Here is a 21,053-nt window from a genome sequence, read left to right as displayed (position 1 = left end):
GAGGTTCAGGCTGGAGAGGATGTCACCTTCCTAACCTCCTCCAATCAAGTCTGGGGATGTTGAGAACAACCTTCCTGTCAGGAGGCCAATTCATCCAGCAGCGGGAAGTGGCTGCCTGGTAAACCCTGGTGAACCTGCCTGTGATCTGGAGGGCTGCAGCTCGGGGGGGGTGGGTTGCGTCCTTCTGGGGCACTCTGAGCCCAATGTAGAGGTCACTGGCAGAAGCAGAGACCTACGGGAAGAGTCCCCCTTTGCCCCTTACACTGACCACTTTTACACCTCCCCTCCCTGGGGTCTCCCTGCCTGCCCCGATGATGTCACATTACAAGTTGCAGTCTGAGGGGGTGATCTTATGAAAAAGATTCTAAGTCCAGGATGAGTGTGAACACAGGAAATTTTCTTATCTGTTTTTTGAGCGAGTACAAATCTGCTATCTTATGCACTTATACTAAAAAAATTGTTTCTCACCTGTAGGGGATGGGGCAGGGCTTAAATCACCTGAATGCTGGCTGAGCATGTTCAGGTCTCCAGCAGCAGAGGCCTGTCACTCAGCCTCTGCTGCTGTCAGCCAGCCTCACACACAGTAATCCCCAGCTACCACAGGGACTGATTGCTCCAGCGACCGCTCCCTCTCCCCTCATCCGCCTGGACCAATTGACCTTGTGTCCCTTCTCCCCACCGATCACAATGCAGAGTGACAGCGGTGATCCTCCCCACGATCATAGGCCTGACTCCCCCCCGATCGCCAGCCCAACCCTGCCCCCATGGCCTAGCCCGATTGTCCCCCTCCCTCCCCCACCAATCCATAATGTTGTGTGGTAGCAGGTCATTTCCCCACCCCCCACCACAGACCGGCCACCACAGTCAGGCCCTGCCCCCTTGCCCAGTGGGCAATGTCAGAGTGCCTAGGTGCCAGGGTGCCAGGCTTTCACTACCCAAGGGGCACGCTCCTTGCCCCAACCTCCCAGGGGGTCCCCAATGGCCATCATGTTTGGTCCCCATTGCTGGGGGGCCAGCTGTGATTCTCATTGGAGAGAACCTCCTAAGGCCGCAGAAGCAAGCATTAATTCAATGCAAAATTGATTTAAATTTCATTTAAATAATTTATTCCGCTTCGCGCCAGAAATGGGCGTGAGGCTGGCCTCGTCGGATAGCCGATACAGGTAAGATCGTGAGAGGTGAGAAATCAACTTCTCGGCTCTCTCGCGATCTTATCTTCTCACCCTGCCCATCGACCAGTGGGGCACAACAGTAACATTGCCCCCAGGACTCAAGTGACAATTCTTGTTCTTGGGACTGCTGTAGTACCAGCATAGGCCACTGTGGCACTGTTGGCTCTGATTGGCCGATAGCTCTTGAAGGTTGGAGAGCTATCCTGCAGGAGAAATTCTCCCGGCAGGAGTTAATAACCTTGGCAGTGGCCAGCCGACTGCCTGACTGGGATTAAATCCTGACAGGGATCCCAGACAAGCCACAGTGGGTTTAGCCACTGGCTCTCCTGCTGGCAGACAGGCCCACTGCCACAACCTTTCCATTCCACCCAAGGCAGGTAAATGAACATTGTGTCAAACCCACATCCTCTCCAACGGGTTGGGGGCATGACACAAATCATGGCCTCCATGCCCAAATAAGGAGGCATGTGAACTCCGTGCCATCCGATCAAGGCAGAGTTGGGAATTTTCAGGAATTCTGAATAATCACTCTGGAATGGTTTTATCATTTCTCTTGTCTTCCTTTCTCAGGCAACAGAAGCTGCAGCTCAGCACTAATGTCAAACCCACAAACAGAACATATGTGCGGAATAACAGGCACTCACAGGAATAGTCGGATGTAGTAAATTTGGCATTTTGAAGATGCATCTGTTGTTTAGATTTTAGAGGGCGAATTACAACACAGCTTTAAGAGCTGCCAACACTTTGTTTTTTAATGCATTCTAGATATAAAGTATCAATGCTGTCATGTATTTCTGTTTGTCTGCCAGACGTCAATAATCAACATATGGCAGTAGGCAAAAGCTCACGGAAAGTGCCAGAATGTGATTAGGCGACTGAAGCTGTTCTGATGGAAAACCACTTCTCTTACTTCCACTACACCCTTAATGGTTTATATACACAATACTTGCGGACAATCTATGGAGAAAGTAAAAGGTGCTGACCACACTTCTACATGGAGAATATTAATTTGTTTTTACTTTCGGTAAGAGAATGGTCACATTTACTCTTTAGGATCAGTCTGGCACAGGGTGGACAACATTGCCTTTAATAAAACATTGACTTCCAGAAAAAACACAGTTGCCTGTTCTAAAACTCCAGTGATGTGAGGGGGTGGTGCAGAAGGGGGAAAGGGAAAAATGTTATGCTTTACGGGGAATGCATTCATTAAATGTGAATTGAGGTACAGCAATTTGAATTATTGTTGGTAAGTTCAAGAATCAAAAATGACCGCCTCGAAAGTCCTTGAGATGAGTACAAAGTTAAGATGCAATGCACATTAGCACACTGACCTTGTGCTGATGCTGTTTCAGCTTGTGAAGAAATAATTAAAATCGTTCAGTGCAATATTACTCATCCATAAACTTTTATGTTAATTGGCCAGAAAGGAAACTGGGGCTGGACACATGAGGGGCAGCTGCCTGAGATCTCAGAATTGTTACTGTGCAGAAGGAGGCCATTTGGCTATGTCTGCACCAACTCTGCAAACAAGCATCATGACTTAGTGTCATTCCCCTGCATTTTCCCCAGAATGGCCGGAATTCTCCCATCCTGCCCGCCACTGGAATTTTAGCGGTCAGGTTGTGGAGAATGTGGAGAATTGAAGGTCGGATGGGAATTTCCGGCTTTTAGACCAGCACGGCCAGGGAATGCTGCCCATTATTTCTATTTAAATGATGCTGTTTAAGAGTCCACTAGTCAGTGCGTTTAGATCCTAACAGTTTTAAACTTTTACATCACTGTGCAAAGACCTCAATATGATCCCCTATTTTGATGTCATGATACCACATTTTAGCATCTCAGGAGATATATCCATTATCAACTCGGAACAACAGGAGCCACAAACCTGAATTTGCAACAGCTTTTATATTCTCGAGATATATTTACTGTGTTCCCAATGGCATTCAGCTGTTCCCACTGAAAATGCATTCACTTTCTTGAATACTGAGGATGTTACACTCTTTACATTGGGAAGTCAATGGGAATCATGAATGTAGCCCAAACCAGCCTCACATCCATTGACTCTGTCTACAGTTCCCTCTGCCTTGGAAAAACAGCCAGCATAATTAAGGACCCCACGCACATATTCACTTCCACCTTCTTCTGTTGGGAGAAAAATACAAAAGTCTGAGATCGCGTACCAACCGACTCAAGAACAGCTTCTTCCCTGCTGCCGTCAGACTGTTGCATGGGCCTACCTCGCACTAAGTTGATCTTTCTCTGCACCTTAGCTATGACTGTAACACTACATTCTGCACTCTCTCCTTTCCTTCTCTATGAAAGGTGTGCTTTGTCTCTATAGCGCGCGAGAAACAATACTTTTCACTGTATGCTAATACATGTGACAATAAATCAAATCAATCAAAATCAAATTAAATCAAAACGGTTGCTGGGGGTGGGGGGAGAGTGGAATCCCACTGGTTGGAATCATACTGGCACAAAGGAAGATGGTTGTGATTGTGGGAGAGGTCAATCATTTCAGTCCCTGGACTTCGCGGAGTTCCTCTGCGGCACCTTAGCCCCAACCATCTTCAGCTGCTTCATCAATGACCTTCCATCCATCATAAGGTCAGAGCTGGGGATGTTCGCTGATGTTTGCATAATGTTCACCACCATTTACATCTCCTCAGATACTGAAGCAGTCCACGTCCAATTGCAGCAAGACCTGGACAATATTCAGACTTGGGTTGATAAGTAGCAAGTAACATTCATGCCACACAAATGCCAGGCAATGAAGTTTGTTTGTTTCCAGCTTACTACTGGACAAATTGGATCCCAGAATGGAACCTGGCTTCATCGATCCTAACTTTTATTTTTTGTGTAGAAACGTGGAGGGTGGTGACTGAACAGATTCACAGAGTCAGCTAATGAACTTATAACAAAAGAATAAAACATTCATTAACCAAGAAATGATTACTTTTATTACAATATTCCTTCAGCCCAACTTTACCTTTAGAGATATACACAGATTTGTAAGGATAACACAAGCTATAAAATATACCTTATTCTCTCATGTTAACAGTAAGTACATAGTCCATGTAAATGAATACATGACCTGTGGTCAGGTACACCACACCCTGAAACCAAGTGACAGATGCCACCCAAAGCAAATACAAAGGATCTCTCGTCAACCGTCCTCAAATGCTCATCACACTGTGAGATAACTGATCTCATGGAAACTCTATCTTTCACATCAGGGTTTCCAACCTCCACTCTTGAAGAGCTCACCTTGGAGTTTCTCCCTAGTTACATTTTCACTTGGACACCTTCAACAAGGATCCGCCTCCAAGGTCTCAACCTTCTGTTCTGATATTCCTCTACCCTGGGTTGCTATGCGCATTTAGGCTTTGTCTCCCACACTCTCTCTCACATAGTCAGCCATGCCAACAGAACACCATTGCTAAATAGTAACAAGGATTCACAAATGTTGGCTGTCTCCACAGATCTTCCAGCTTCTCACAAGCCTATTTTTCTTTATGTCTGCCTCCTGCAGCTCTGATTTTTATCTTGGAGACATCGCTTCTCTCACTCTTGACTTCACTTAACAGAACCTTTTCCAGATTCCTGTTCTTTCCTTTTACCAAAATCTCTTCTTGGGACAGCACAGTGGTTAGCACTGCTGCTTCACATGCTCTAGGGACCTGGGTTCGATTCCCAGCTTGGGTCACTGTCTGTGGGGAGTTTGCACCTTTTCCTCGTGTCTGCGTGGGTTTCCTCCGGGTGCTCCGGTTTCCTCCCACAGTCCAAAGATGTGCAGGTTAGGTTGATTGGACATGCTAAAATTGCCCCTTAGTGTCCTGAGATGCGTAGGTTAGAGGGCTTAGTGGGTAAAATATGTAGGGATATGGGGGTAGGGCCTGGGTGGAATTGTGGTTGGTGCAGATTCGATGGTCCGAATGGCCTCTTTCTCTATTGTAGGGTTTCTATGATCTTCCATGATCTATGACATTTCTCCTGTTCCACTCCGTTATTTTGGCTTCTTCTTTAGTTTGGGGCTTGCTCTCTATCCCTTTTCATGTCCTGCTTGTTCTGGCACTTTCTGTGGAACTCTGCTTTCTTCTCGGTCACTGTAGGTCTATAGATCTCTACGCAATCCCCTGTGGCTGAGCAAGGGCAGTTTCTTCTACTTTTTTCCCCAATTTTCCTAAACTACTTAAAGGGTCATAAAGCTTCAATTAAAATGCAGGTTGTACAAACAGCTCCAGACCTGCTGTCTCACAAATGACATTTTCTCTCAGATGTCTTCAACAAGGATCCACCTCCAGAATTTTGATCTTTCCTTCCGATGATCCTCTTATTTCAATCGCCAAGTGCATTCAAGTTTCTCTTTCCACACACTCTCAGATATTCAGCCGTACCAACAAAGCACCACTGCTTCACAGACCCATAGTAGATATTCACCAGCCTTTGGCTGTCTCCTAGATCTCCTGGCTTCTTGCAAGCCTACTTTGCCTTGATCCTGCTCCCTGTGGACTTCGCTCTTGAATTTGGAGCATTTCCCACTGCTCCTTACTTTAACTTCACTGAACAGGACCATTTCCAGATTTTGTCCTTATTCTTTGACTTATCCATTATCTTGGACCTTTTCCTCTTCCTCTCCCTGGTTTTGGGACTTTCTTTTCTGGATTGGGAATTGCTCTCTGTCTGTTTTCCATGTCCAACTTCTTCTGGTACCTTCCACAGAATGGCGTTCTCTTCTGAGTCACCTGGTCTCCTTTTAGCCCTATTTGGTTTCTGTTCGCCCTCCTGCGCAGGCGCAGGGTGAGCTCTAGATCTAATTAAAACAAAAAAGGGACAAACTACGCATATGCGGCCTACCTCCAGCTGGTGAAGAAGACGAAGAGGCAAAAAGAACGATCTGTGCGAGTGCAACCTTTCCAGGGACACCACATATGCAGAGATTGCTGAGGCCCATTGGGAACTATAGTTCTTGAGCAGAATCTTGAGTAGAATTAGTATAGTAGAGCTGTCAGACTATTCACAGATCCCTCATCTAAAAAATCCAGCATCTGCAAGAAACACAAAAGGCATATTTATAAATTCTTATTTGTAATTCCAAAGTAATTGAGCAATCACAGTTCACCTTTCCAATAATTAGAATATCTGAAGACTGTCACCACTCTCGGGAGTCAGTCATCCAATTCCCAACCTTAAACTGACAGCTGTCTTCCTCTCTCATGACTGACTTTCCCGTGTGTTTGTCCAGATGCAGTAGAGCTTCCTCTTTGTGTCCATTTAATGACTGCATTCTTCATCTGCAATACTGATTTTGCTTAACGATTTGCTTTGGAAAGAAAATAAAGTTTGCTGATGAATTTGAAATTCAATTTCACACCAGAGTCTGCTGGCCTCCCATTGTGATAATGTTTCCAGATTGATGCTGTGCAGAAATCACATCATTTTTCTCTTAAGTAATCATGTTGTAGAATGGAGGGAAAGGGATGTCAGATTGGGAGAGGGGAGGATGGTGAGATCTCAGGTTTATAGTAATTCACACTTCTTTTAATTGACAGTGTGTACATGGAAAGTGTGGGGGTGAGTCACAATTTCAGCATGATTGCAAGATCTGCTTGGCTTCTTGTTTGCTAATAAGCCTTGATCACCTCATGAGTTTTAACAAAATGTCTTCAGTGCTGTATGTGATTTATAGGGTGGTTACCAGAACCACCTCTTTTTTATCCTGCTCTACCGTCCATCCTTTTCTTGCCCTTCTTCTATATCCTCGTCTCCCTCACTCAATCTCTATAACCTCCAAAAGCCCTCCAGGTTATCTGCACTTATCCAATTCTGGCCTCTCATGCACACTGATGATCACTTTTCAGACAACTAGGCCCTCTGCCTTGGAATTCCCTCTGTTCCTGTCCACTTCACTCTCTTCTCCTTCGAGATGCTCATGAAAACCTAGCTCTTTGCTCAAGCTTTTGTCTCAAGTGGCTCAGTGTCAAACTTTATAATGCACTCCAATGAAATGTCTTGGAATGTTTTATCAAATTACAGATGTCATAGAACTGAAAGTTGTCATTGATAGTAGCAAATGGCCTTGCATTTATCTCTGTCAATTACACCTCCAAAGTAGGACCTGAGAACCTGGGACCTGGCCAAAGTAAACACGTGCAATACTGGTCAACATTCGCACTGCGTTCTTGCTTTGTTTCTGCTTCCTTAATGTTTGGTTGCCAATGGACCCTTTAAGTTGTAACACTGTTTCATTTCTGCAACTATATTGGATTTCCTTTCCTTCCCTCCATCGGTGTTGGAGAGTGATACAGCTGTGAGATTGCTGCTTCAAACCCATTCCTCATATTAAAGGAGGACCATTCAGGAAAACTCTGTCAGATATGGGTTAGATTGTCTGGTCCTGCTGGGATTTTGTTCAACCAAGAAATTATACTCCAAACATTCTGGACGGGATTTTTCGGCCACGCTTCCTCTAAGGCCAGGAAATCTCGCCCAAGGTCAATGGACCCTTGGATGATTCGTGTCCCGCCCGCTAGGATTCCCATGGCGGGCAGAACGGTAAAATTCAACCCTCTGTTTTCTCTTCAAATTGCTTTTCGCCATTGAAAGTTTGTGGTCACTCCCAAGTCCCCTTCAAAGTTTCCATCTGTTAGTTCTGTTCCTTACATTGCATACAATATTTATTTGCAATGGGTAATGAATAATACTTCGGTATCTGTAGGGCTTGAATCAAAGTGATTCTGAGTTTCCCAGGAGCAGAGAAAGCAATAAACTAGCCACTTGCTGATTAAATCCTGGAAGCAGATGAAGTGTTTATTGGGGTAATGCTGGAGGTGTGGAACTTAAGTCTTTTATCACCTTTAATAAGAATTACTGTAGTCATTTTTGAAGTGGGAATGATTTTCTAGTTCCAAAAAATATACTAATTTAAAAGAAGCAGAAACAAATTGTTATTATTATCTGCAATGCACTGCCTGAGAGGATTTAAGGTGATTTTCAAAGAAAATTGGATATGAACTTAAAAAGAAAAAAAATGAAGAGCTATGGTGAAAGGGTGGAACTAATTGGATAGCTGTGTGTATGATGGGTCAAATGGCCTCCTTCTCTGCTGTATGATTCAATGATAAGCAATTCTTCCACTCAGCGGATGGAATTTTATAATCCCTATTGCGGTGGATGTGGGGCTATTCAAAGTGAGCCATTCAAAATTCCATTGACTTCAATGGGACCGGAAAAATCCTCCCCAAGTAGTTGCTACTGCAGATCCCCTATCAGAAAGATCACAAATTTTGTTTTCATTCATTCACGGGATGTGGGCATCGCTGGTTGGGCCAGCATTTAATGCCCCTCCCCAGTTGAGTCAACCACATATGGATCTGGAGTCGCATGTAGGCCAGACCAGGTAAGGTTGGCAGATTTCCTTCCCGAAAGGACATGAATGAACCGATGGGTTTTTACAACAATTGACAATGGTTTCGTGGTCATCATTTGACTTTTAATTCCAAATTTTTTTATTGAATTCAGATTTCACCATCTGCTGTGGCGGAATTCGAACCCGGGTCCCCACAGCATGACTCTGGGCTCTGGATTATTAATTCAGTGACAATACCACCACCTCCTCGCAATTCCAATTCCATCAGCAAATACTCTTCCCCAGCTCCTCTTGGTGGGTGACCTTCAGGCCTTTTATCTTTCTTCCTCTAGAAAGGTTGGGAAGTTTACCAGTGGGATTCAGGCCCTGGTTATTAAGGTTAACTGGGTCACAACCTGCCATGGGCAGATGGAAAAATAACTTGCCTTTGTGGCTTCTCATCAGTAATACATGGGCAGTTACAATCCAGGCCTTAGGTTCCACTACTACTTAGGGGAAAGTCACAAAATTCAGAGTCAAACACATTCTACCTAACACGAGTCCTTTCATATCAGTGAATTAAAAGTTGGTGCTAAACACTTAGGCAGTACACCTCACGCCCAAACTGTACAACTTCAGATTGAATTCCAGGTTAACTTCTTGCTCTCTCATATTGTTGATACTTTGTTCTGAGCTGAGGGGGAAAAGAAACTGCACTGCACCCTTTATGTAAGATTTGAAAAAGATAAATAATTATGCCTTTTGGGTTTGAGTTTCAAAGGATTGATGTTTGTAAACTACACTCTACAATCCATCTCATGGCCAACCCCACTCAATGAGAGCTCGCAAATTTTTCGTTCAAAGAAGAAATTTTCTCTCTCTCGCTCATGTGTATAAGAGTGGCGAAACATGATGTTTTTTTCATTCCCCCATGCTGTTTATTCTTGTCTCACAGATGTCAGACTGTCAAAATTAAAATTCTAAAGTGTGGGGCAGTTTAAGTCTATTTCTCTGTTCAACCACACAACCCTAACTCACCCTGCATTGAGATTTTCTAACTATCAAAACAGATAGGGTAGAATGAAACTAAGAGATTGATGCTGGCCTGTCATTATTAAATAAATCCACTGCATGTGCGCATTTTTTTTGGAAAGGATACAAAAATCCAGAAAGTCTTATTTCTGTCACCAGATTAAAGAAAAGGTGGGGGGAGAGGGGGGAGGGGGAAGGGGGGGGGGGTGGAGAATTTCATTCTCTGGCTCAGTCATCCATGTCCCTTTGAGCGTAGAAAGCTGCAGAGCTTCTGATCTGCACAGTTGGCAAACAGTCTGTGACAGAATATGACTAGACTGATAATGGTCACATTATTGGGAATTCAGCTGACATTAGCATTCAGGAATCAAGTTACAGACAAGAGGTGACAGCTATTAACATGAATCCTGCAGCTTGCACCACAATAAATGATGACTTTAATGACTTTTAATAATGTCATTAACAGAAACACATCAAAAAAAATTAATCATTCTCTCCACAACAACAATCCTACTGGAAACCCTATATTTAATGGACTGTTAGGAATAGGTTTTTAAGTGATGAACTCATTTGGATTCGACATGCTCTTTTTGTTTCACACCAATTTTTCCTGCCAATTTTCCCCCTCCCTCGCTATTCTGCCCAGACCCATTGATGTGGAACGATTCAATGGGTGCCAGTTGCCTGCAGTCTTATACTCAAACATCCATTATTCATGCACAAGCTTTCACAATGAGTGCTAGTTAGCTGTTTGACCATGGTGAGTCACACATTTGATCCCATTGTTGTCCAAAGGAGCATTCAGCGTGGTTCAACAGGCTGTTAATCAACTCTGGAATCCTTCCACCACTTCCCCCACTATCCTCCAGACGGTGAAGAAAGCAGTTTGGGTGTGAAGATATGCTCATAACATGACCTTCCTAGCACAGTTTCCTGAATAGCAATCAGGAGCAGGGACTTTGACTGATGTAACCTGTCCTTTACCCTGAGGTGCTGGCCCTTTAAAAAAGCAGCAGTTGAATAACATGTTGATTGTATTTTAGAAATCTGTTTTTTAATTACCCATTGCTTTTTAGATAAATGCATCATCTGTACAGCATTGCAGTTCCATTCCTGATTGCATCCAAGTTGGAAAGAAGGGCAGCTGGTACAAGTGACCCGTGAGCAGGAAGAGGACAAATAAATTACGGAATGCCTATTGTGCAGAAGGAGGCCATTTGGCCCATCGTGTTTGCACCAATTCTCCCACAGTGCATCTTACCCAGGACTGCCTTCATTCTTACCCCATAACTCCACATATTTACCCTGCTCATCCCTCTAATCTACACACTAATGGACAATTTAGCATTGCCAATCCATCTAACCCGCACATCTTTGGACTGTGGGTGGAAACTGGAGCACCCGGAGGAAACCCATGCAGACACGGGGAGAATATGCAAACTCCACACTGATAGTCACCTGAGGTTGGAATTGAACCTGGGTCCCTGGCACTGTGAGGTAACCACTGTGCCACTGTGCCACCCATCTTCAAATCAAGACCTGTTCTCTGATGAAAAGTTGGAAAATGACCCAATAACCTTATTACAATCAATGATTATAAATGCAAAATACCGCAAATGCTGGAAATCTGAAATATAAACACAGGCCAGAATTTTCCAACCTTGCCCATGGCTGGGATTTTCCAGTCCCGTTGCAGTGAATGGAGATTTGGCCGAACACCAAATTCTCCATCCTCGCAGGCAGCAGTGGTGGGGTATACAATGTCGGGAGAATTCCGGCCAGAAAATGCTGGAAAAACTCAGCAGGTCTGGTAGCATCAGTGGAGAGTGAAACAGAGTTAACATCTTGAGTCCAATACAACTTTACATCAGAACTGTATGGTATCGTAGGTTGTAAGTTCCTCTCGGATCATGAACAAGTGTCAATAATACCTTCAGAGATGGGAACAGTGTTGAAAAGAGAACAGAAACTCTCAGGCCCTGGAGTTCTAACTGCTAAAATGGCTGAACTCCAAACTCATCCACCTGAAAAACTTTGCTTCACCATTTCAAGAAACATCAATTATTTAAAATAAATAAATTAATGTTTCTAGTAAAGAAGTGTCGGGAAACATTTCAAACAATGTGTTAAGCAGTCATCCATTAATATCCCCAGAAGCAATCATTAATTGAATCTGCTCCATGTTTATTGTAAGAAAGTTAACGTAAGATTATGGCAGATCCGTTCTTTCACTCTGACCATGCATGGAGTGCAGGGCCGGGGGAATCTTATAGTTATCAATATGTAGCTGTCTAAAGCTGCAAAAAAGCTTCCGTGTTTACTGCCATTCATTGTCTTACTATATTCTCCATGGTTTCAGTTGCAAGATGTGTATAATTCATTCAGCCTCATAAAAATTCTGAGCCTTGTATAGTTTAGCACTAAGTGTTTATTAACTACTTGTAACTATGTACGTATATAGAGTATAAAGTTTAATCTAGGAGCTGTCTCCATGCTTACCTCGACACACATCTCTGCCCAGTATAAAACTCGAGTCGTGTTCCTTTATAGCACGGTTTGGGTATTACTGTACCCAACCCCACATTAACCTTTTCTATGCCAAACCCTGATATTACACTTTCCCCCAAGCCTTTATCCAAAGTATTTACAAGGTATCCCTGCTTTCCCAACATATTTACATACCCCTTCTCCCCAATTAATGTATTTGTGTTACAAGTTCAGTGGTCTGGAGGCTTTATAATTCTTCCAGATTTTAAATTTGTTCCAATAGCTGCCACCATGTTGTAAGATGTGTGTAGTTGGGTATGTCTCATGAAGAGGTTCTGAGGCTTAATAGTGAGTGTCTATTAATTACCTGTAACAATATACATATACAAAGCATAAGGTCTAAGTTAGGATCTGTCTCAATGCTTGCTTCTACACACATCTCTGTCTAGTGGTGCCTTTGCTGATTATGTGTCCTCTGTTCTCAAGTGTGATACTGAACTTACTTTGACTTGCCACTTCAATTACTCTCCCTGTTCCCCAATTTGATCTCTCCGTCATCGCCTGTTTACACTATTCCAAAAAAGACTAACACTAACCACAGGAAATAAAGGGATGAAGGCTCATTCCTATGATTCTAGCAGAGAGAACACTTCCAGACAGTGAACCCGATACCTGATGGTACGGTTTCGGTTGGGTTCACCCTGATATCTCATGTTCCTACTGGCCAATCAGTAGTCCCGCTGGTTGAAGATTGGTAAATGGTAATTTTGTATTTTAGCTATCAAACCCCTTTTCATGGTGTATGGGGTCTACTAACCTCGCGGTAGAAGGAAGGTAGGTTAAAATTTGACATTTTGCAAGAACTCAGTACTAGCCAGATTGGGGGTAATTTTAAAAAAAGACTTGTATTTATATTTACTTTCCATGATTTCAGGACACGCCAAGCAGTTTACAGCCAATTAAGTACTTTTGGAGTGTAATCAACGTTGGATTGTAGGTGAAGTGGCAGCCATTTTGTGCACAGCAAGCTCCCACATACAGCAATTAGACAATCAATCTGTTTCAGTGACCTTGGCTAAGAGAGAAACATTGGACAAAGGTGCAACGCTGAAGTTCATTCTGAGTTGGGGGGGTGGGGGGGGATCATTCCAGAAGAATGGGGAGGGTTGCAAACGGCCACGGGCCCCGCAGTAGCAGGATGGGGAGTCCAGGTTTTAGGCCATGGAGGCCGGTCTACTACAGCAGCAGAGGAAGTGACAGGTCTCCCTTCTCTCAGAGCAGAAATCTGCATATGTGCAATTGCGCCCTCCTCTGCTATCAGCCCGCTTTTGGGTGAGCTAGGCCTCGCCCACTATACCCTACAAGCAGAAATCAGGTTGAGGGTTTTGTTTGCATAGAGTGCATTAGATTCAACTTGTGACCTCGCTGAAAAAATGGATCTGAAACTCTCCTGTTTCCCCGTCCATTCTGGAATTAGAATTTGTTTGGCAAGGTCGCCTTCTCTTGTGTACAAAGCACTTGATGCATGATCTCCTGTGTGTGGCACGAGTGAAAAGCCTTGAATCTTGACCCCGGCCTTCTCTTCCTCACACCCTCTTGCCCCAATTTATTTTGTTTGGCCCTGTTGAGGGAATTGCTTATCTCTCTGCTTTCAGCCCAGACAAAGGGCCCACTTCTGATGTTAGCTTTCTTCCTTTTTGCCTATCTTCTGCTGTGAATTGTAACACTCATCATCAGAGCCCAGCTGAGATGGAGTGGACATGTAGTAAGTGTGCCTGTTGATAAAATCCCTGAGGCGATCACGCATTCACACATCTTCAACTTGAGCACCTCTTGCAAGTAGGCCGAGAGGATTCCTTGTGGGTCGACCTCAGGAAATGCGACACGACCACTGTAGACAGGGAGGGAAAAATGCACAAGAAAGGACTGCCTGGGTAGCGACCTCAAATTGTGGTGTTGTTTCTTTCAAACAGCGAACAATATAGGAGCTCAGGACAAAAGGCAAATTGGAAAGATTGAGCAGCCCCAACAAAGTCAAACAATTCATCCTTGCCCACTCTGTGGAAAGCCACACACATCTGCAGTCGAGCTTCACAGCCACATTGAAACACACAACAGATGACTGTGGGCACAAAGGAAAGAGCCATCTTTGACAAGGGAAACGGCACGGTGGCACAGTGGTTAACACTGCTGCCTCACAGCACCTGGGACCTGGGTTCAATTCCTGCCTCGGAGCACTGTCTGTGTGGAGTTTGCACTTTCTCCCTGTGTGGGTTTCCTCCGGGTGCTCCGGTTTCCTCTCACACTCCAAAGATGTGCGGGTTGCATTGATTGGTGATGCTAAATTGACCCAAGTGTCGGGGATTAGCTGGGTAACCAAGTGGGGTGCAGGGATAGGGTGGGACTGTGGTCATTGCAGACGGGCGAATGGCCTCCTTCTGCACTGTAGGGATTCTATCCTAAACCGACAATCACAATCTTCTGTTTTTATTTCAGGGATGGAATTTTTTTTTAAACCATCCTCCCCCACTCAATTATCTTCCTTCATTCTTTTTGCATTCTATCCCTGCCAGAGAATGCACACACGTTTTCTAACTTAAAACTTAAACTGCAGGTGGTCAATAAGACAGATAGAATCTGAAGATTTCTGTATTCCATCAGGTATACCTTTTCCAAATGCTCTGGCCTTTAACATTGTCAACCGTGTGGATATGCAGAGCATGTTGCCTTGCATAGAGAGATATCTTTTTTGGTATACTCAGCATTGGTACTGCAGCAATCAGTAATAAATCCCAGCATTGTAGCTCAAATTCAAAAACAAACTGGGGCAGATTTTTATTTCTGATGTAAGATTAATTTAAGGGTAAGTCAAAACAGTCTTTTAAAGATTAAAATAAAGATTCATTCTCAGAGACACATACCCAGCCGTATGTCTGTATGGAAATGCTGAGTTTCCAAGCACTGACAACAAGGGCTTGTAACAAACAATATTTATTCCCCAGCTGAGCAGTTACTTCCTGCCTGTACTCTGCCCGTGCTCCCGGGCAGAACTCCACGTGCCGGCCATATGACCATTTTTGTAGCAGGGCCATCCCGTGACCACGCGGTCTACTGTCTAGATTCTGCCGCAAAAGTTGGCACGAAATTATGTAGTTAGGGAATCCACCATGTCCAATAACCAGATTTCTCATGGAATCACGTCGGATCCTTCCACAGCCAAACTGTGTCCAATACCCGCGGACTTCACACATCACCATTATGCAAATTATCTGATGAAACCAGGTCAGATTCAAAATGTTAGCTTGTTAAAAAGGGCAACAGTGGCCAGGACTGTACTGCCCCATCATGGCATGTCTCTGCCACCGCTCCCCACGCCCACCCACCCTGATGGATGCAGCAGGCTATCTAAATTGCCGTTTACTTCAGCAAGACTGTGATATCCTGCCAGGCAGGACAGGCTATATTAGTATTTTAAATTAAGCCAAAGCCCCCACATGCAGGAGGCAGTGTCTTTGGCAGGCTGATGGAGGAGGAGCCAGATGGTATGAAGTTTCACCAGATTGGCTCCTGGGATGAAGGGGTTGGCCAGATTCTTCCCTGTTGCTGTCAGACTTTTGAATGGACCTACCTTGCATTAAGTTGATCTTTCTCTACACCCTAGCTATAGCTGTAACACTACATTCTGCACTCTCTTGTTTTCTTCTCTATGAACGGTATCCTTTCTCTGCATAGCGCGCTAGAAACAATACTTTTCATTGTATGTTAATACATGTGATAATAATAAATCAAATCAAAATCAAATCAAAATGATTAGCCTATATTCTCTGGAATTTAGAAGAACAAGAGGTGCTCCCATTGAAATATACAAAATTCAGAGGGATTTTGGGCAGCACAGTGATTAGCACCGTTGCCTCACAGCGCCAGGGACCTGGGTTCAATTCTGGCCTTGAGTCACTGCCTGTATGGAGTTTGTACATTCTCCCCGTGTCTGCGTGGGTTTCCTCCGGGTGCTCCAGTTTCCTCCCACAGTCCAAAAATGTGCAGGTTAGCTGGATTGGCCATGATGAATTGCCCCTTAGTGTTCCAAGATGTGTAGGTTAGCTGGATTATCCATGGTAAATATGTGGGGTTCGGGGGATTGGGTGGGGGAAATGGGCATGGTTAAGGTACACAGTCAGAGGGAATTGGTGCAGATCTGATGGGTTGAATGGCCTCCCTCTGCACTGTAGGGATTCTATGGGGCCGATTCTCCCATAGAATTGCGTCTCGGCCGATTCGTGGGATTTGCGCATGCGTTCCCACCTTGCGCATCTCCCAGCGCCGGATATAAGAGCATAAGCACTAGGAGCAGGAGTAGGCCATCTGGCCGTTCAAGCCTGCTCCGCCATTCAATAAGATCATGGCTGATCTTTTTGTGGACTCAGCTCCACTTACCCGCCCACTCACCATAACCCTTAATTGCTTTACTATTCAAAAATTTATCTATCCTTGCCTTAAAAACATTCAATGAGGTAGCCTCAACTGCTTCACTGGGCAGGGAATTCCACAGATTCAAACCCTTTGTGTGAAGAAGTTCCTCCTCAACTCAGTCCTAAATCTGCTTCCCCTTATTTTGAGGCCATGCCCCCTAGTTATAGTTTCACCCGCCAGAGGAAACAACTTCCCTGCTTCTATCTTATCTATTCCCTTCATAATCTTATATGTTTCTATAAGATCTCCCCTCATTCTTCTGAATTCCAGTGAGTATAGCCCCAGTCTACTCAGTCTCTCCTCCGGAATCAACCTAGTGAATTTCCTCTGCACCCCCTCCAGTGCCAGTATATCCTTTTTCACAGTACTCCAGGTGTGGCCTCACCAGCACCTTATACAGCTGCAACATAACCTCACTGTTTTTAAACTCCATCCCTCTAGCAATGAAGGACAAAATTCCATTTGCTTTCTTAATTACCTGCTGCACCTGCAAACTAACTCCTTGAGATTCCTGCACCCAGGCCCCTCTGCAGAGCAGCATGCTACAATTTTTTACCATTTAAATAATAGTCCATTTTGCTGTTATTCCTACCAAAATGGATGACCTCACATTTGCCAACATTGTACTCCATCTGCCAGACCCTCGCCCACTCACTTAGACTATCTCTGTCCCTTTGCAGACTTTCAGCATCCTCTGCACACTTTGCTCCTCCACTCATCTTAGTGTCATCTGCAAATTTTGACACTCTACACTTGGTCCCCAACTCCAAATCATCTATGTAAATCGTGAACAATTGTGGTCCAACGCTAATCCCTGAGGCACACCACGAGTCACTGATCGCCAACCAGAAAAACACCAATTTGCCTCCACTCTTTGCTTTCTGTTGGTTAACCAATCCTCTATCCATGCTAATACATTAGCCGTAACACCGTGCACCTTTATCTTATGTAGTAGACCGACACCATCTGAGCTACACTGGAAACTGGCGGGAACACTAGATAAGTACTTTGCACCTGTTTTTAATCTTATTTTACTGTGATTAGCTGGCCCGGGACTGAATTCTCCAGGCCCATGAGCATCTCCCACCCACCCAGTATTTCACTCCAGCAGGGTTCAGACTAGCTCCGCATTTTCGGGGAACTAATGGGGCATCCCTGCTCGAGAGAAGGGGGGCAATCGGGGCCCCCCCAGGTGGTTGGTTTGCGGGGAGGTGGTGCCGCCTGGGCATAGGCACCCGGACAGTGCCAGCCTGTGTCCCTTGGCACTGCCCAATGCACAAAGTGCCCATGCCCAGGGGGCACCTTGGTCAGTGCCAAGGGAGCAGGGCATATTGAGAGTGGGGCCTGCTGGGGGCAGGGTCTGGGGCGATTGGTGAGGTGGGGGGGTCCCTCTGCCGCTCTGCCATTCTGTCATTGCGATCGATGTGGGCTGGGAGGGGTCTGCCTCCTGGGGAGGGGGGGTCTGCCTCCCGGGGTGGGGTCTGCTGGGGAGGGGGTTTCTGCCAAGGGGGGTGGGGGGATCATCACTGCTGGGGGAAGGGCTGGAAATCGATGGTCTGGGCGGGGTGGATTTGGGGCTGGCCTGTGAATGGAGGGGGGTTCGCGATCAGGTTGTGGGGTGGGGGGGTGGTGGGGGGGGGGGGGGGGGGGGGGGTGGGGGGTGGCAGGGGGGTGGAGGGGAAGCATTGCGAGGGTCCCAGGCTGGCCAGTGATTGAGCTGGCTGGCAAACTGCAGGCTGACAATTTGGGGCCACTGCACATGCGCAGAGGCCCGGAACTGTCAGCCTCTGGCATGGATAGGCCCCGCCCCCGAGCTTTTAATGATATTCCCGATTGTGACCTCTGCATTGCACAGAGTGTGGGAGATTCTGAACTCCCACTGAAAAAAACCAACGTGATTTACAGCAGTTTCCCCATGATTTTGACAATTGGAAAATTTTTGGGAGAATCGTGGCCTATGATGCTATGATTTTAATAGGGTAAATGCTGAGAGATTGATTCCACCGCGTGGGGAGCCTAAAACATGGGAACATAGACTCAGGATAAGGGGACAATCATTTAGGACTGAAATGAAGGGAAATCACTGAAAGGATTGGGAATCTTCATAATTCTCTACCCCAGAGGGTTTGGATGCTCCATCATTGAATACATTTATGTCTGGGATAAGCAGATTTTGGTCTCTCAGGGGATTAAGGGATATGAGGAGTGGACGGGTAAACCCCAAGATCAGCCATGATCATATTGAATGGTGGACTAGGCTCAACAGCCCATGTGGTCTACTCCTGCTCCTATTTATTGTGTCCTTATGAGGACAAGGAAGGAGCAGCAGCAGAAAAAAACAGCAAAATCTCAGGATTTATGAGTGACAGTAAACCCCAGGGCTGCCTGAAGCATCTAATGGTGCAGTAAGAACTGGGGAGGGGAACTGGGGCAGGCATGCAGTTACTGGAGACCTAGGTGAACTGCCTGGACTGCTCATTTCAACAGGCCACAATGAGAGGAAGATACTCTCTGTGTTGGTCGGGCCAGGCTTCTCTTGTTATCCCATGGCAAAAGAAGATTCTGCCTTTTTCATGCAATCTGGAGGAGAACCTGCAAGGAGGTTTATCGCTAAGCCCTGGTTCCACATGTGGCTTCCCTCTGCCATGGTTTAGCAGCCTCCCTGTTCACACAGTGGGCAGGATTTTATGGCCTTGCTCAACCCGAGATTGGAAAATCCCTCCCGAGGTCAACGAACATTTCTATTGTCTGCCCCTCGCTCGCTCCGAATCTGTGGCCGGCGGGGCAGTAGAATTCAGGTGATTGGATCTATAGTTGATCCACATGCGTGGAGAATTCCGGAGCTTAACTACCAGGGTCTTCAGCACTGATGCTGATGGAATCCTCAGTAACAAAGTAACATTGTATGAAGGGCTGGCAACCATTTAAAAATGGCTGCCTTTCAATCTGGTGACACTGATCAGTGTCTCATTGTTCCCCCCCAGTCCGTCCATTGATTGGCCAGCTGCATGTCACTCAAGTGGAAATGGTACCCACCTCCAAGGCCACCACTGTGACCACCACCCCCTCCTCCCACACCCCCCCCCCCACTTCCCCCCCACTCCCCAGCGTTTAAATTCTTATTTTTTATTTATTCATAGGATGTAGGCGTCATTGGCTGGCCAACATTTATTGCCCATCCCTGGTTGCCCTTGTTCAGAGTCAACCACATTGCTGTGGTTCTGGAGTCACATATAGGCCAGACCAGGTAAGGATGGCAGATTTCTTTCCCTAAAGGACATCAGTGAACCAGATGGGTTTTTCCGACAATCGATAATGGTTTCATGATTCTTAATTCCAGATTTTTTAAATGAAATTCGAATTCCACCATCTGCCATGGCACGATTTGAATCCGGGTCCTCAGAACATGAGCTGAGTTTCTGGATTAATAATCTAGCAATAATACCACCAGGCCACCGCCTTTCCATACAATTCAGACCATAAAAAGTAATTACTGTTCTAAAACGGAACAAAAATGTAATTCTTTGACACTGTAGAGTTTTTAAGAAGCAATGGTTTGCTTCAAGCTCAACAAATTTGAAAATAACTTCTGTCCTTCCTACAAATGGAGTCTGATAAGCTCGCTTTACATCCGGAGATGCTCCTTCCAGGGCTCTGAAGATTCATGAAGCATGTCACCTGCACAGCTGGAGGATTTCATTGTGAGCCAGGCCCAATATTGAAAACCCGTAGCGACACAGATGTGGAGCATTTTAATTGGTGCATGTCGGAGTCACCCTGTTATAACATTTTATTAACATGGCAAACGAAATATGGATGTATCTGTGGATAATGAGGTGACTATCCATACAGCATCCTACTGATACACCCAAAAATATTTTACTTTACAGCCAAACAAAACATATGCAGATTACGATAAACCAAATTAAAATGCAAAACAGTGATGGCGGTAAGTCACGGGTAACTGTCAACATTTGCATAATGAAGCAAAGTAATTAGATTACATTATAGCTTAGAAGTTTGCTTCTAATGTAACATTTATTCTTGAGAATTGAAACTGCCAGTTGTATGGCTATAGAGTGCTAACAGTTCGGAAACATTTCTCAGTCTTAATTTGCTTTTGGCTTGACAGGAACCTGATGTGCTGCACTCTATCATGAGTCTCATTCCAGAGACCTGAGCACTTAATGTAGGCTGACATTCCCAGTGCCCGTGTATGGAGTGCTGCAACGTACAAGGTGCTGTCTTTCAGATGCAACATTAAACCAAATGTCTACCCTCTCTGCTAGGTGAATAGATTCATGACATTTTTCAAAGAGTTCTCCTGCTACCTTTGCCAACATTTATCCCTCACCCTACGTTGCTGAAACAAATTATCTGGTCATTAGATCATTGCTGTTTGTGGGACCTTGCTGTGTGCAAATTTGCTGTCACATTTCCCATCATAAAATAGTGACTGCACTTCAATAAACACTACTCCATTGGTTGGACTCTGCTTTGAAATGTCTTTAGCTTGTAAAAGATATCGGCTGGAATTCCTCAAC

The sequence above is a fragment of the Mustelus asterias genome, chromosome 20, assembly GCF_964213995.1.
Source record: "Mustelus asterias chromosome 20, sMusAst1.hap1.1, whole genome shotgun sequence".
NCBI lineage: Eukaryota > Metazoa > Chordata > Chondrichthyes > Carcharhiniformes > Triakidae > Mustelus > Mustelus asterias.
Note: the sequence above shows the minus strand (reverse complement) of the source record.